This window comes from Hippopotamus amphibius, chromosome 6 (assembly GCF_030028045.1).
Source record: "Hippopotamus amphibius kiboko isolate mHipAmp2 chromosome 6, mHipAmp2.hap2, whole genome shotgun sequence".
NCBI lineage: Eukaryota > Metazoa > Chordata > Mammalia > Artiodactyla > Hippopotamidae > Hippopotamus > Hippopotamus amphibius.
The window spans coordinates 18,950,217-18,966,169 of record NC_080191.1 but is presented as its reverse complement, the minus strand read 5'-3'; the positions used below and the strand labels follow the sequence as shown (position 1 = coordinate 18,966,169).

Sequence of the window (15,953 nt, the reverse complement as noted above, 5' to 3'; positions counted from 1 at the left end):
AGTTCTATGTGTCTAACAATACTGTCATAATACTTCACATTTGAATATCACATCACAATTTCCAGAATGCTTCTGCATTTCTCATCGCTTTGTGCTCCTGTGTCACATATGGGGAAACTGAAACAAGCTAGACATCAAATTCATGTCTTCTAATTCTTGGGTTTTCTCCACTTTGTTCCACAGCTTCTAAGTTCATGACAGACGTGCAGAAACACTTGGGCATGGTGGACACAGAGGTGCATCAAATTAATCTTGTTACTTTAAAAGAAATTAGGAAGGGCTCAGCCATTCCTGTTCTCTGGTGTAGTGCCCACAGATTGAAGGGATAATGGCCAACTCTGCCTGCCTTCGTGCCTATATCATGTTGCTAATTCTCTCTGCTCCATGTGCTTAATTCAATCTTTCATTCACTTTAAATGGTCGTTGAGTGCCTTCTCTGCCTGGTCACATGCTGTTGAGTACCACTGTTCCCTGCTGTTTGATGGGTTCCGGGCAGTCGATTGTAGAAAGGTCCCATGTGACCCTGCTTTCATGCATCTCACAGAGTCTGATGTGGAGCTTTCCACTTGCTGTTCTACCACCCCATCCTCCACCCCGTGCCTGATTCCTTCCCAGTGGGGACTGACCGGTGCCAAATAGGGTAGTGATTTCTTTGCTAATTTTGGGCGTGTTGAAATGATATGGGTGGATTGGAAAATGAAATCCTTTTGTTTGGCCATTTCAACTCCACCCAGTGTCCTTTTGCCTTTTCTTCAGTGCTCTTTTCATTGTTAATTCTTGTTCATTGTATGTACCCTCTAAACAGTTTTGCAAACCTGTCAATCCCTATAGTACAGTCCAAGCCTCAAAGAAATCAGACTGCAGGTGACCATTTAATCAAAAAATTCCATAAGTGGTGTCCTCATTCTTAATACTAGGACCTTGGTAGCTAGAAATGGAATAAAATACTGTGACCTGAGAACTCTTACCCCACCCCCCAAATTGCAGGCATTCATCATATGCCCACGCTTCCTCAATTTAATTTCATATATGCATGTGTCATTACTGTTTTTTTTCAGAGAGGCACTTTCTGGGCATCTTCATGGTATCTCGTTTTGTTTTTTACTTACCATTCCTTATGCTAATTAAATGTGTACTATTTCTCTATTTTCTTCCTGAAACTTCTGGCAGTCCCTCCCAGGTACCTACAGTCTTTTCTACAAATGTGACGAGGATATCTATATTCCTTTTTTTTTTTAAAGATTTATTTGTTTCTATTATTATTTTTTTGGCTGCATTGGGTCTTCGTTGCTGCGCAAGGGCTTCCTCTAGTTGTGGCAAGCAGGGGCTACTCTTTGTTGCAGTGCGTGGGCTTCTCAGTGCGGTGGCTTCTCTTATTGTGGAGCAGGGGCTCTAGGCGCATGGGCTTCAGTAGTTGTGGCTCATGGGCTCTAGAGCACAGGCCCTGTAGTTGTGGCTTGCGGGCTTAGTTGCTCCATGGCATGTGGAATCTTCGCGGACCAGGGCTCGAACTCATGTCCTCTGCATTGGCAGGCGGATTCTTAACCACTGCACCACCAGGGAAGTCCCTCTGTTTCATTTTTACTAAATGGTAGTGAAGAGAATAAATAGAGGTTCGTTCATATCCCTAATAGTGCTGTGCCCGGAGGATGTTTGATCCTTGAAGGGCCCCCAGCTGGACACCGAGCACTTCTGCTATTTCAGGACTTGGTGCTTGAAGCTGCCAGAGTGTGTATTTAGTCATTTGTCCTGATCTACATGTGGCTGATTCCTCTGGGAGGACTCATGCCTGAGGAGCTTGACTAGTGTCCCTGCTGTTTTTTGTCTGGATCGTGTGCCTTTGCGAGACACATGACACATTCATTTCAGAGGGACTTTGCTCCAGCTAATCCTCAGTGCTAGAGCTGTGCGTTGTCAAGTAGCTGCAAGGGGCAGTGATTATCAGGAATTACAGGAGACTTAACTTGTATTCATGTGCTGCTGTTCCCATGAGTTAATAGTTTCTTTTTCCTTCCTTTTTTTTTTTTTAAATGAGCACAACAGAACAACAAGGTGATTTATGAGATATGACATATTTATGTTCTCTGCTTCTAATTTTCATTGTGATTCATGTTGTTTCCAGACTGATATTTTTGTTGTTGCTGCTGTGAGAAGGAAAAAGATGACTGGAGAATATTACTTATGCATTGGTAGCCTGCAGTAATATTGCTGCTACCTGGGTTATCAGGGATTTAAAAATAAAACCCAGCTATATGCTAAACATGAGGTAGAAACCTCGAGGCTAGGCACAGAAGTTCATCAATAATAATAACAGCAGTAATGCATTTTACAGTCCTTAGAGAGCTTTATACTTTTTAAGCATTTTTACACACAGAGTTTCATTCAAGTCTCTCATCAGCCTTGTTAAGGTTAATAAAGCAAGTATTACCCAGATTTTAACAAGTGAGGAAACGGAAACTCACAGAGGAGAAATGGTTGACTCCCTTCACTGTACCGTTTCACGTGAGTCTCACTAAATACTCCAAATCTCTAAGAAAACAAAACTCAAAGTACCTGAAACATCTTCTCAAAAGTCAAAGCGGTTATATTACTCTGTAATGAGTGAGCCAGCAGTATACATTTCCTAATAAATTACCAATTTTCACTTTCACCTGTTGTGCAGCTTTGTGGGAAGTTGCAAAAATGACTCTAATGAAAGTCATACGAGAAAGTGTTGCAGAGGGTCTTTCCTTATCAGAGCCCAGAAAATTGAGGATCTAGATGATTTGATGAGAAGGAGTGAATGAAGAATTCTGGCAGAGGTAGGGAACCACCTTTCATTCCTTCAAGGTACAAAGTGATAAAGTGTAAAGCAGGAAGAGGAGGCCCATAAGGGAGGATCACTTAAAAATCCGATCAAGAGATTTAAATCAGTGTGAAAAAGAACCTAGAGCGTGATTATTTCTGCTGCAGCCCTACAGACTGTGTGGTGGGAAGTCTGCAGACTGTTGTTAGAGTGTGGATGGAACAAATAGAAACGATTAATCATATCTTCATTTTATACCTGAATATTAAAATTGAGAAATTTATGCAGTAGAGATTGACAGCTGGGTGACGGCCTAGATATGGGGTTTAAGAGCAAGGGAGAAAAATATTAATTTATTAATATTGATAAATGTTAGTCTCTTTCCGGTAGAAATGAGCCGGTGCCCCATATTCTGCATTGCCAGACTGTTTCTGTAAGAATCCTTATCAGGCCAGTTGAGTGCCCACTGGCCACGGTGTTCATGCCAGCTGGCCGTGTCAGACCATGGAGATTGCCTGTTCTGGGCATTCTAGAGGAGAGGATCTAAACTGAGCTGTGGAGTGACCTGGAGGCTCTAGACTTGTTTAGGCTCCAAAGAGATGTCTTGGGAAGCCTTGGTATTTATTGTTGAATACTGACATCCTTACACCCTGCTTCTCCCACTCCTGCCTGCAAGACTTTTGCTACAAGTGAAAATAAGAAAATCTCTCAACTCGACGCACCTGGAGGGGAAAGGTGGCCATTCTAAGATAGTAAGCATGGGCAGCCTTCAGAGATAAAGATAATTCTTAGACTTCTTTTGTGTCCACAATACAGAGTAATACATTCTCCGTGGTGAGGTTCTCCTCCTTTATCTGACTACCTCGTTGTTACTTGAGGTGCCACATTGGAGGAATGAAAACAGGTGTCAATATTCTGGTAGACAAAACATAACCAGGAAGAAAAATTCTCTTAGGAAAAAAAGTATTTGATGGGTTCTAAAGATAAATAGCCAGGTTTTTGCATTGTTCCCCTTTGTCTATGGGAAGAATTACAAGTCATTTTCGGTAAGTGGCACAGATATTACTTATGCTTCAAGAACAGAAGCTAAAAAGAGCCGGGCCAGCTGGAAGCTGAATGCACTTATCTTCTTTGTGTGTGTTCTTGTTGATGAGAAATGCCCACACACCACCTCCTCTGGCCACACAAGGAAATCAGGTAATTGAAGTAGTGATGGATGGTACGCTGAAATTTAAACGTTTTAGGAGGACCTATCTTATTAACACTTTAAAACAAGTGAGCATAATATCATTAATTTTGATTAATTCATTTGCTCTTAATATAGCTTTTAATTTGTAATTCTAGGTGAATTACAATGTAATTTGGCATTAATTATACTAAATTGACTATAAGTCAGCCAATCACAATGGAAAATTACTCACAGCTGAAAGTAAAACTAGACTTCTCCATCCAGAAAGGATGATGCTTAGTTAAGAGGCAAATAGACTTTAGGCATCCCTCTCTTTGGCTGTGAGAATGACATTGAACCTGCCGAGGACTGTAATTGATTTCTTATTCTGCCCACTGCGGGGACTGTATACTCTGAAGTGAAGCCCAATACAAAGAGTAAATAATAAAGTAAACAAAGGGGTTGATTTGTCAGGTTGCCAGGTCCCCTGAAGAATCTTTCTGCTCTTCTCATCTCTTGTACGATTCAGGTCACGTAGAGGGGCTGTGTAGTACTTTCGAATGATGAATTCCATACCTCTTGGATTCTAAAGGTACTGACCCAGGTGGGCCTGCTTTTCATCCTCCTGTTCCGTGAACCAGCTAGGAAATCTTTTAAATCCTATGTGCTCTCCGTATCCGAAAGCCACTCCTATTTGACCAATACACAAACTACCTTCCGGCAGAAGGAAGTTGTACCTTAAATCCAATGCCACCCTGAGAGGAGAATGAAGCCCTCAGGAGATGACAGAGCCTGGTCATTGATAAGCTTGCTGGAGGTGCCTGTGCGCACAGGAGAAGTAAGGTGACCGCTGAGGGATGGGATGCTTGAGGAATTGGTGGGAGAACAGGGATGGATTTGGAAAATACTTGTGTTTTAACCATGTACCAGATATCTTCCTTTGAGAATTGTCTCCTAAAAAAACCAATCAAAATGAAAACTTTGAGATGCTACAGAAAGTCATATGACAGAGTTAGCAATATCCTGCTTGAAGTATATTTACATGTAAGTAGAACTATGGGAATTTTGTACATTCTCAATACTTTTATGGTGAACAATTGACCCATAAAATGAGGTCTAGCTATGAGGGGACAAATTTTGCTACGTGCTGCATGGAAAATTCCAGGCTGTTTTTAATTAATCTTTTTTACTTTGTTAATTATATCTCCTTATAGTATCATTCCAACGCAAAATCTAGCAAATAAAATGGCCTAAGTTTTATGTAAAAATTTTGAGTAGAGAGGTTAAAAACGACCCCGTCCCTTGTCTCTTACACACATACAGGTGGGAGTCAAACTGTACACACACTTGCAAGTAGACACCCTCCCCCCCCAGATTGCATGCATATTAATTTTTACAGCTAAAAAACTTTGTTTTGCAGTGCTGACCTGAATCATAGTACTCTCATTATTGGCCGGTTGATCCCAAGATTAAAGGAGAAAATAGAAGTTAGAAACTTATTTTTGCTACTCCAAGTGTATATTTCATTCATCATAAATTTAAGGATATTAATGTCTGTAGTCTGGATAGTTGCTGTATGAATGTAGCTGTGTATTGTCTCAGTTTTCTCCAAATGCCTTTTTTATTTATTTATTTATTATTTTTTTGGGGGTACACCAAGTTCAGTCATCTGTTTTTATACACATATCCCCATATTCCCTCCCTTCCTTGACTCCCCCCCGCCTCGAGTCCCCCCCACCCTCCCCGCCCCAGTCCTCTAAGGCATCTTCCATCCTCGAGTTGGACTCCTTTTGTTATACAACAACTTCCCACTGACTATCTGTTTTACAGTTGGTAGTATATATATGTCTGTGTCCAAATGCCTTTTATGCCAAATTTAGCCTGAGCTATCACAGAAATTTTTATTCCTTTCCCTCAAATATTCTTTTGGATATCAGCATAGGTTTGGTGGCTTCCATTCTTTCCTACCCCTGAGATTCCCAGTAAAGCTTCATGTTCTTAACTCAAAACCACCCTATTTGATCCATCCCCTCTGACGGATGAGCTCTGAGTGTGGTGTTCTTCCAGAACAGTAAGGGTTTGGGGCAGAGGAACTAGTACTGAAGTAAGCAGAGTAGAGGGGTTGAGAGAAAACATTTACAGGCTATTTCTGCCCTCGATTTTATCTTCTCATCATTTAGAATGCCAGCGGAATAAATGGGTCTGTTAATCAAACAGCACTGAGAGGTTAGGTCATTGTAAGCCTTTTTAGTCATTTTGTGCTTTTCAAGAGTGAATTTGTTAGAATTATGCTGAATACCCACTTAAAGCCTCAGCTGATAACCCTACCTGTGTTTTATAACTCTGCACTGTCAGAACTCATAATAAGTCAAACATTCTTTCAGTGGTGCTCATAAGGGAGGAAAAAAAAAAAACCCCACAAATTTAAGAGTAATTTCAGATTGTAAATGAAAAGGAGAGGCACGACTGTTCATTTGCACCAATCATGCCTTCCTTTCATCTGCTCTGATTAGGCCTGGTGCGGTTTCATCAGACCCCTCCATCACTGAGCTGTCACTCCAGCCGTCTGTTGATTGAAAACAATCAAGGCTCTGATGGCACAATTATTCTGACCCTTTAACTAGAGGCTGCTGTGATAATGAAAGGTTGATTATGATAGTTTGTGCCTCTTTCAGTTTGCCAAGAAGGTTAATTTGGGCATCAGACGGATGTTTAATGGGCGCTTGCTGGCTACACTGAGGTAAATGAGAACGTGCAGTCTTGGATATTGCACGGATATAGTTTGGCTGTCAATCATTGTCATTTGGAGTTTGTGCCTCACACTCTGGAAATCACATTTTATTTTTTCCTTGGGATTTAATTTATTCTGTGCCCTGAGGAAGTTCTTTCACTCGGTGACCTTCACAGCAGCTTTCTCTGCCTTTTTTTTTTCCTTTTTTCAAATGGAGCTCAAAGGCACAACACATCTAGAAGAGCATTTTTCTTTCATTTTCACTTAAAAATGGAAACTTTAAAAATCCATCCTTATCACTGCCTTCCAATAGAGCAACTGTTCCCATCCCAGTTGTGCAGTGGGGAAATATAAACGACAGGGATACTTTGGCCAGTTTCCTAAGGCAGCAGCTCCTGTGGTGGTTCTGCACCATTTCTTACACCGACCAGCAAAGCTAGTAAATTCAAAATGGGCGCATATATGGACCTGAAGGCTCCATTCTCCTTATGTTTCTCTCACCAGCGTGTCTCACGACAGTTTGATGAATTCTTGTTTCCGAGGGCAGCATCTGACTCCTTTTCCCTTCTGAGGAAGCACGGGGGAGGGATTGAGCCAGGGAGGCAGATATTTGTCTGCAGAAGTATGAAGGTTATTAAAAGTTGAAAATTTCAATTTGTATAATCCCAGCACCTAATCTTGTTGCTTTTTGAAGCATAGGGTAAAAAGGATGCAGGCACCTAATAGCGCTGGTGTTTACAATGTGTAGCTCATTACAGTCCTCTTTTATGCATACCTTTTAAAAAGAAAAATAAAGGAAAAGAAAAAATAAAGGAAAACCTTTATTTCCGTCTCCAAGCTGTGCGTAGTGGTCTCATAGATTAGGCACCTGAGAGCTGGCATCATTGTTCTGCTTTTTCATTTGTGTTGTCTTCGGTTTTTATCCCCCGTGAACATTCAGCAGCATATTTCTACCTAGCCTTGGACATTTTTTCTCACATGTCAGTTGTAAAACAATTAAGTCTATAGATGTTAAAGTGACAGCATCATAGTGATTATAATTTTATTTCAAGTGTTCTATTTTCACATTATTTATTTCTTGCTTTAAAAAAAAGCTATTCATTTTTGAATGCTAGAGTCCATTAAGCGATAATTTAGTCTCACGTGAAGAGGCTCAAAAAATGAATTAAGTCATTGAATCCAGTTACTGTTTTAATGCGGCCCTTATTTAAGCAACAGTGCTGTTTAAAATATTTTAAAAGATATGCGAATAGGATTGTGCATATATATATATATATATACACACACACATAGTCTCACCAGATTCTTCACCACACTAGACCACAAATGATTATTTTTGTTTAGCTCTCTGGATAGCATGGATAAAATCTCCCTCAGGGGTGCTTAGTAAAATTACTGATTAGTTATGTCTTGTTTTTGTTTCAGCAATGGGGAATAAAAAGGTAATTAGAAGAGAAATATATCAGTCAAATCAATCAAGAGAGTTTTTTTTTGGTATTTAAAAAATAGTGTGACTCATCACAGTAGTATCTATATTTTATTTTTAGATTCACTGTTTGCAAATTAATGAGACTTAAGCAAAGAATTTCTTCTTGAAGTATAACTCATTATTTCAAATTGTTTTTGGTTGAAGCCTGACTGGGATTCTACCTACCCCCAACCTGTTGAACCCTTTACCTATTGTGGAAAACTAATATCCAAGATAAAGGATTTTCCCTCTGTCCTCATAAGCTCACCACCACATACCTAGAGCTGTGCTCTCACGCTGACTCTGTTCACTGAGACTGCATCCCCTCAGCAGCGATGTCCCCCTTCGGAGGGTCTCCAGAGTGTCTCACATTTCATCTCCCGGCCTGTGCTGGCATTTCCTCTGCTCCCAGGGCTGAGTCCAGTCATTGGACCCATTTCTCTTTCCTCTTCAACCCTTCTATCTCCGCCTTTGAGGTTCTCCTTGCTCTTCCAACACGTTGTTCCTCCAAACCTTATAACGATGTCTTGGATGTGTGATTTCTCCAGATTGCAATCTTATGATTCCCATTTTCTCTCCTTCAGCAAATACAGATTTCCTCCTGGGAGCCTGGCCTTGGGAGTGAGACACTCTCCTTCTGACAGAGTAGCCTTTGGAATGGCCACTACCTTCTAGTACTCCTTTCTTCACCCATTGCAGCTCCCTCCCCCCTCGCAGGTCTTCTGAGGCTGTCAAGCCACTGGTTCTCCTGCGCGGGGCCTGTCTTCCCACACACCCATGTTCCGTACATGACTATTATAAATTGGCTCTCTAAGCCACTTCCCCTACTCAACAAAATGTGTCATAATTGTGCTGAAAAGAATGTATCTTCTTTGACAGAAATATTACTTGTGTATTATACTCAGGTGCTTCAGGGTGTGAATGGAGGATTCAGTGTTCCCCACTTGTTTATGCTGTGATGAAATGAAGTTGGAGAAGGCAGTGTGACGTATTCTTTTCAAACATCAGTAGGCAGGCTGAAATTCACGTAGCGATGGTGGTCAGTGGTTGGGATGGCATTTACGTGTGTTCTTTGCTACTCACGCGGAGTGTAGGCCCTGGCACCCCAGCCCCAGCACACCAGCTCCATCCCCTTGATAGTAGAGTCTTGCTCCTGATGTGTTTAGCCATGGGCTTCAGTTATTGGGTTCCCCGCTCCGACCACTGTACTCTGTAGCTCTAAATTAATGTTTAAGTGACCTTTGAGGATTCTTTTCTTTTTATTTGGAGGCTGCCAACATTAACCTTTAAATGCAGCTTAGGTACTTTCTCAACATCTAATTTTATCACAGTACCGCTTGTTTGAGGGATTTGAATATCTCTGTATCTGTGACCTGGGGCATCTACTTGAGCCTGTGAGCTCCTTTTGGTCATTAAAGGTTTCATTTCAGGTGGGGAGTGTATGTGCTAGTGAACCTGTAATTGGTTCATTATTATTGAATCAGTTCATAAAGAAATATTCGAAGATGCTCTCAGGATGCTCCAGGGCATGTTTACAAATTAAAAAGCTTTATAAAAAAACCTACAAAGTGCCTAAATGTACCAGCAATATTTAAGACACCCATGAGGGAAATGGCAACATAAAAAGACGGTTTTTGCTTGTGTCTGAAAATTTGCTACAATAGACTGAAACTTCCAAAATTGTAGGATTTTTCTTCCCCTAATTTCATACTCCCTGAATATATTTTACAGGAATACGTTAAGATGCCTGAGGTCAAGAGTAAGGCTTGAGTTTTAGGGTATTAGCAGAGCTTGGAAGTGAATGGCAAGTGAGACTGTATATATATGTACCAATGAGAATCTTCTTTCTCACCAAATTAGTTCCTGGCACATAACAGACACTCAATAAGAAATTGAGGAATGGATGAATGAAAAAAACTACAAGAAAAGTTTCATGATTATATCATTTACCCCAGAGCAACAAAACAGCAAGAAAGTAATCAACTCAATCAATCGTTATTTTCGTTTTCTCAAGCCAGTTTATGTATATATTTTAGCTTAGTTTATGTATATATTTTCCTTTCCACTAAGTTAACTGAGTTGAGATTTAAGGGAACTGATGGACATGAATTCAAATATTTTTAATGGGATGCTCAAGCCAAGTAAAGAAAGTGAGTATATGCTGAGTATAATGCGGAGACAAGTAGATTTATGTCTGTGTCTCTCTTTTCATTCGTTCACTCATTCATTCATTCATTCATTCATTCATGTTTCTCTGACTTGAGATTTAACAAGGCAACATACCTTTAATTACTGGGTTAGAATTACTGAATTCATTGGTGTAGAAATAGGCTCATCATAAGAGCTAGTTTGTAATCTGCAACATATCTGACATGCTTTTATTATCACTTTATAGCATGTGAAGTATTTAATACTGTGTAGCAATTCCTTATCAGCTACAGAGATCTTTCAAAATTTATGTCAATATTGCACAGTATTGTGTTACATAAGAACTGTCTGAATATTCTGGCTTTATCGTGAATTCAGAGAGATAATTGAATTGAGGATTAGTTCCATCTCTTGGTGGCTTATTGCCATCATATTAATTCTGTTTATTGTCTCAGTGTCATAGTTTACTTTCACGTTATCCTGTTCAGTCCTACATAAGCCCTATGACGTAAATAATATCATCTTTGTTTTACAGATGATGAAATTGAGTCTCAATATATTTGTGTTTTTCATAAATGCTCAAATACGTTAAGTTGCAGAAACAGGCCTTTTGACGTCTTGTCTCCTTTTTCATTGTGTCACATCACCTCTATGGTCACATACCAATTAGCAGTAGAAAAGAGCATCAGGATTTCCCTGTCCTTTCAGGTGACTTCACCTTGATAATGCATCCTCATTGCATGCTGTAGCTGAGAAATAATGTGAAATGGTGTGACCCAGGTAGGGTCACTTCTACTCCCTGTTGCCAGTGGGATATAGCAGGGTTTTCTTCTATCAACCAAGTTGTTTTTCTCTGATTTTCTAGTGTTGTTCTGACAGTGTAAGCTTAATATCTCACTCACCACATGCAATGTCCCTTTTATATCCAGAAAAACATCATATATAAATATGCATCAGTAATATATTACTTAGAAGTCTCACCATCAGTCGAGCGTCAAGTGATACTCTGATGCCATCAGTCTTCACATGGATGAGTATTATCTTTTGGCTCAGAAACCATTATTAGACCATTGGAGGCAAGTATAGGGAGTTATTTCTAATTGTTCCTGTATTTTACTCAAGTGTAGGGAGACCACGAATGGGTTCTGTATTCCCTGCAGCATCTTTGGCATAAGTGATGTTCATTGTCTTTATTGTCCTGTGGGACGCTCTTCCCATCTAAAAAGCTTTGTGTATTCTAGATATGGGGGTGGTGTATATAAAGACTGTCCTGAGGTAAAATTTTATGTGAATAGTTTACTAAATATTTTCATTTCTAAATAAAACCTCACTCTGGAATTTTAAAGAAATAGTACCTTGAAGCAGTCACCTTACAAATTTGAAATGTGTGTTCTTTGGCTGATATTATTTTATTTTTATGTGGGTCTGTGTGCAGATGCCCTTTCACATGCCACGCACGTGTGTATATTTCTGATGCATTCGGAATTACTGGCAAAACCCCATCATTTTGTTTTTTAAAAGAGATTTATAAAAACTATTTGTGCTATGGAAATCTGTGGCTTGGATACTAGACAGAGTGGTTAATTTTGATTGTCTCTCCCACCTGTAGGAATTTTGGAGGAGTCTACTTTTTTTTTTAAGTTTTCAAACTTTTAATTAAAACTTTATTATTATTTTTAAAGTATAGTTGATTTACAGTGTTGTGTTAGTTTCAGGTGTACAGCAAAGTGTTTCGGTTTTACATATATATATATATATATATATATACATATATAGATTCTTTTCCCTGATAGATTATTACAAAATATGGAGGATAGTATAGTAGTGTGCGTGTATGCGGATTCTACTTTAAAATATTACTTTTTGTGGATTCCTAAGCATATCCTAGAGATAACAGAGACTCTCTCATCAACCTACTCATTTTACAGATGAGAAGCCAAATGACTGGTCCAGTGTCAGACACATACTCTTGCTGTTATTTGTACTGACTTTTCAAAGATCAGCTCAAATTGGTGGCCAGTCTCTCAGGTGGAAAAGACATCACAGTACACTAACCTCCTCTCTTTTCCCATCTTTGTTTTCTCTTGATCTTGATACACAATTTACCTTTTTAAAAATCACCTTGTGTTGTAAAACTGAACCAAAGGACAACTCAGGTCACTTGTATTTGCCCTCACAAATACCTGGAAGTTAATTGTGGCAAGCCTCAGGGCAGTTTTCCTTATGATTCCTCCAGTCCTATGTGTGTGTTGCTGTCTATGGGAAAGAGACATTCTTGGTAGCAAGGGTCTTGCTTTTGATGCTTGGCAGTATGTTTTTTTTTTTTTAAATATGTGTTAAAGATGGTTATCAATCACTTCTTTTGTTCTTTCTATTTCAAAATAAAAAATTTGAAACTTACAGAAAAGTTGCAAGAATAAGAATAGTAAAGAACACCCATATGATTTGCTCAATTCTTAAGCAGATTACTTCATTTGCTTTATCATATGTTCTCTGTCTGTGTCTCACTTTCTAGATATCTATCTGTCTATAAATATCTGTAGATGTATGTGGTAGGAGAATAGACAAATACCTAGACACACAGAGAGAAGGGAGAGCACGTGTGCTTTTTTTCCTGAGCCATTTGAGGGTAAGTTGTATTTATCTTGTTTTTTTTTTTAAACCCCTTAAAAAGCCCCTCATAACTGTTCTTCTCCATGGAAATCTTTAGTAAAAGGCAAAAGATTTATACAATCTGAAGAGAAACCAGAGTATTATCAAGCACAAATTTTTTTGCAAAAGGTGAGAATAAGAGCATTTGTCAATCTTCCAACTTCATAAAGTTTTAAATGAACGATGAAAGAATGTGTGTTATTATCATACCTGCTAAGCTGAATATTCTTTTTAAAATCTGTCAGGCCTTTTTTTCTGACAGTGTATGAACCTGGGACCTCATCAGATTTGATTCTATTGAAATATATTTCTTAGAGGAAAAAAATAGCCATTGTGTCTTATATAAGTCTGTAGTCAGCTATAATGGTTAATGTACAACCTCCCTTGAAAAATCTGTTTTACAAGCAAAATGTTGACACAGTTTTAATTACAGCACTTGAGTGAGCACTGTTATAATTTTTAATATTCCTCCATGGTAACATTCTCATTGTTCTGGTAGAGCAACATACTCTGATCTTCTGTCCCTAGTTTCTGGTACTTTTGGATAGGAATGTTGCCTTTTTGTACAGAAATCTTTCATTTGGTCTCAAAGAAGAGAATAGGGCTATAAAATTTTGTCCATTTGTTTATTAATATGAACTTTCCTCTCTATGTCAGTCATTATTCTGATTTAATATGTCACTATTTAGACCTTTAACATGACTCACGTTAAAGAAATGAGCTTTTGTGTAGTTTAACATGGCAGGTCTCAACACCTGCTCACTTGCACTAGGGAAACTTTCCACATTTATCATTTAAAGAAACTGTGCATAAATTAAAAGCGTATCTTACTAAAGTTTTATGTTGATTTTATTTGAATTTAAAGCATTATAAAATAATAATATATGAGGTAGTGTACCTGAATGCAATATATAATAGTCAATGCAACTTCCCTTTGAGGAAGTGGATTAATTAGAAGATGGTGAGCATCCTTGATCCTGTGTTTGGAAAGGAAAAATTCTGTCAATGCGTTGTCACTCATTCTATGAAAACATGCTCTCATGGCTTCCCACTCCTTGTTGCCCCAGCTCTCTTTAACATGCCAGGCTCTTTGGTGGAGCTTCAGGAATGCTAGGTGGTTGTTGATTTGCTCCTGTGTCCTTCCTTTGTTCCTTTCTGAATTTGCAGAAGTGTGGAATTTGTGCTGCCTTTTGGGCACTGAGGGGAGATGGGTGCCCTGGCTTATCTCAGTGGGATGACAGGACTGGCAAGGATATAGACACTTGTGCCTTCACAGCATGGGCTCCTGCAAAAGGCAGGGCTAAGTTTGCCCCTTCAGCAAAGCTGTCTGCAACCAGGTTTTAAAATAGGAGAATAATTATAGCTGCCCCGGGCCAAGGGGGCAGAATCAGGCTGTGGGCAAAAATACCAGTTCTTGCTTACTCAGCTCTGGCTGATGAATTCTGTGATGAGAATAATCTCTTCAGTGAAAAAGAATTCTTGTGAACCAAGAGAAGGCATAGAATAGTTACTGCTTCGACAATGTTGTAAGGGCTTTATCTTTTGTTAGTGTTGGTTAAAAAGATTTGATCACACATCTGATGAGAACTGCTTTTGTAGAGGGCATTTTCAATTTATATTTGCAAGATATAAAGGCAGTTTTATGGAAGAGTGCAATGATATGTATTCTTGGATTTGGGATGTCTTCATTATTCATATATTTTCCAGGAAATCTGTGAGTGTAAAATTTCTTATTGTTTTGGCATTGCTTTGGGGTCACATTCAGTAGTACACATACATATGGACATATGTAAGCAGAGGTAGATTTCAAAACAGCAGCTTCTTTCAAAGGAAATTTTATATTTTAAAACAGCTTCTGTCTGGGTGTGTTTGAGCAAGAACAGTAAAGGAATTTGGATCACAACTTGAGGGCTTGTAATGTTAGGAATCTAACATTTGTTCATATAAGTGACATATTTCTGAAATACACATGAGCAGATTACATATTTTAATTGAATTAGAGAAAACTGCATAACTTGAAATTATATACTTTTATATTTGGTATTATATATATTATATATTCTATTCATAGAATAGCAATCGGTGGGGACACACTGAGAAAACTAAAAGGAAGGGATTATTTTCCATATCTTGTTGAGCTAGGTTTAGTTAACAAGGAATAACCTAGAATTAAAATGCATGTTCCCATAAAAAGTGAAACAATAATTCAGTACTCAAAGGATGCCCTTTCCCCTAAAGACTTATTCTGCACTTAGAAACTCTGTAATCCATACAATTAAGTGCATGTTTTTATGGAGAAGCAATCCATAAATGAGACCCATTGAAAAATATTGTCACCTATCTAGAAGCAAATTATGCATTTTTAAAAAACAGATTTCATTTTTCTAATTTAGACAATATGGAAGTTAAATTTGGTTTTGAGTGCATTTGGTTTTTTTTTTTATTTATTTATTATTTTTGGGGGGGTACACCAAGTTCAATCAACTGTTTTTATACACATATCCCCATATTCCCTCTCTTCCTTGACTCCCCCCGCCTCGAGTGCCCCCCACCCTCCCCGCCCCAGTCCTCTAAGGCATCTTCCATCCTCGAATTGGACTCCCTTTGTTATACAACAACTTCCCACTGGCTATCTATTTTACAGTTGGTAGTATATATGTGTCTGTGCTACTCTCTCACTTCGTCTCAGCTTCCCCTTCACCCCCCGCCCCCTCCCAAACCTCGAGTTCTCCAGTCCATTCTCTGTATCTCCTTCCTTGTTCTTGTCACTGAGTTCATCAGTACCATTTTTAGATTCCGTATATGTGAGTTAGCATACAATATTTGTCCTTCTCTTTCTGACTTACTTCACTCTGTATGACAGACTCTAGGTCTATCCACCTCATGACATATAGCTCCATCTCATTCCTTTTTATAGCTGAGTAATATTCCATTGTATATATATGCCACATCTTCTGTATCCATTCATTTGTTGATGGGCATTTAGGTTGCTTCCATGTCC

At 38.9% G+C, this 15,953-nt stretch overlaps 1 protein-coding gene and 1 pseudogene across 12 annotated transcripts in view; one reads left to right on the top strand and one right to left on the bottom strand.

Moving 5' to 3' along the window:
- The window catches only part of KLHL32 (kelch like family member 32), a 208,090-nt gene that overhangs the window by 142,210 nt on the left and 49,927 nt on the right, over positions 1-15,953 (top strand). The window lies entirely within an intron of this gene.
- Positions 12,946-13,054, bottom strand: LOC130856254 (U5 spliceosomal RNA; annotated as a pseudogene).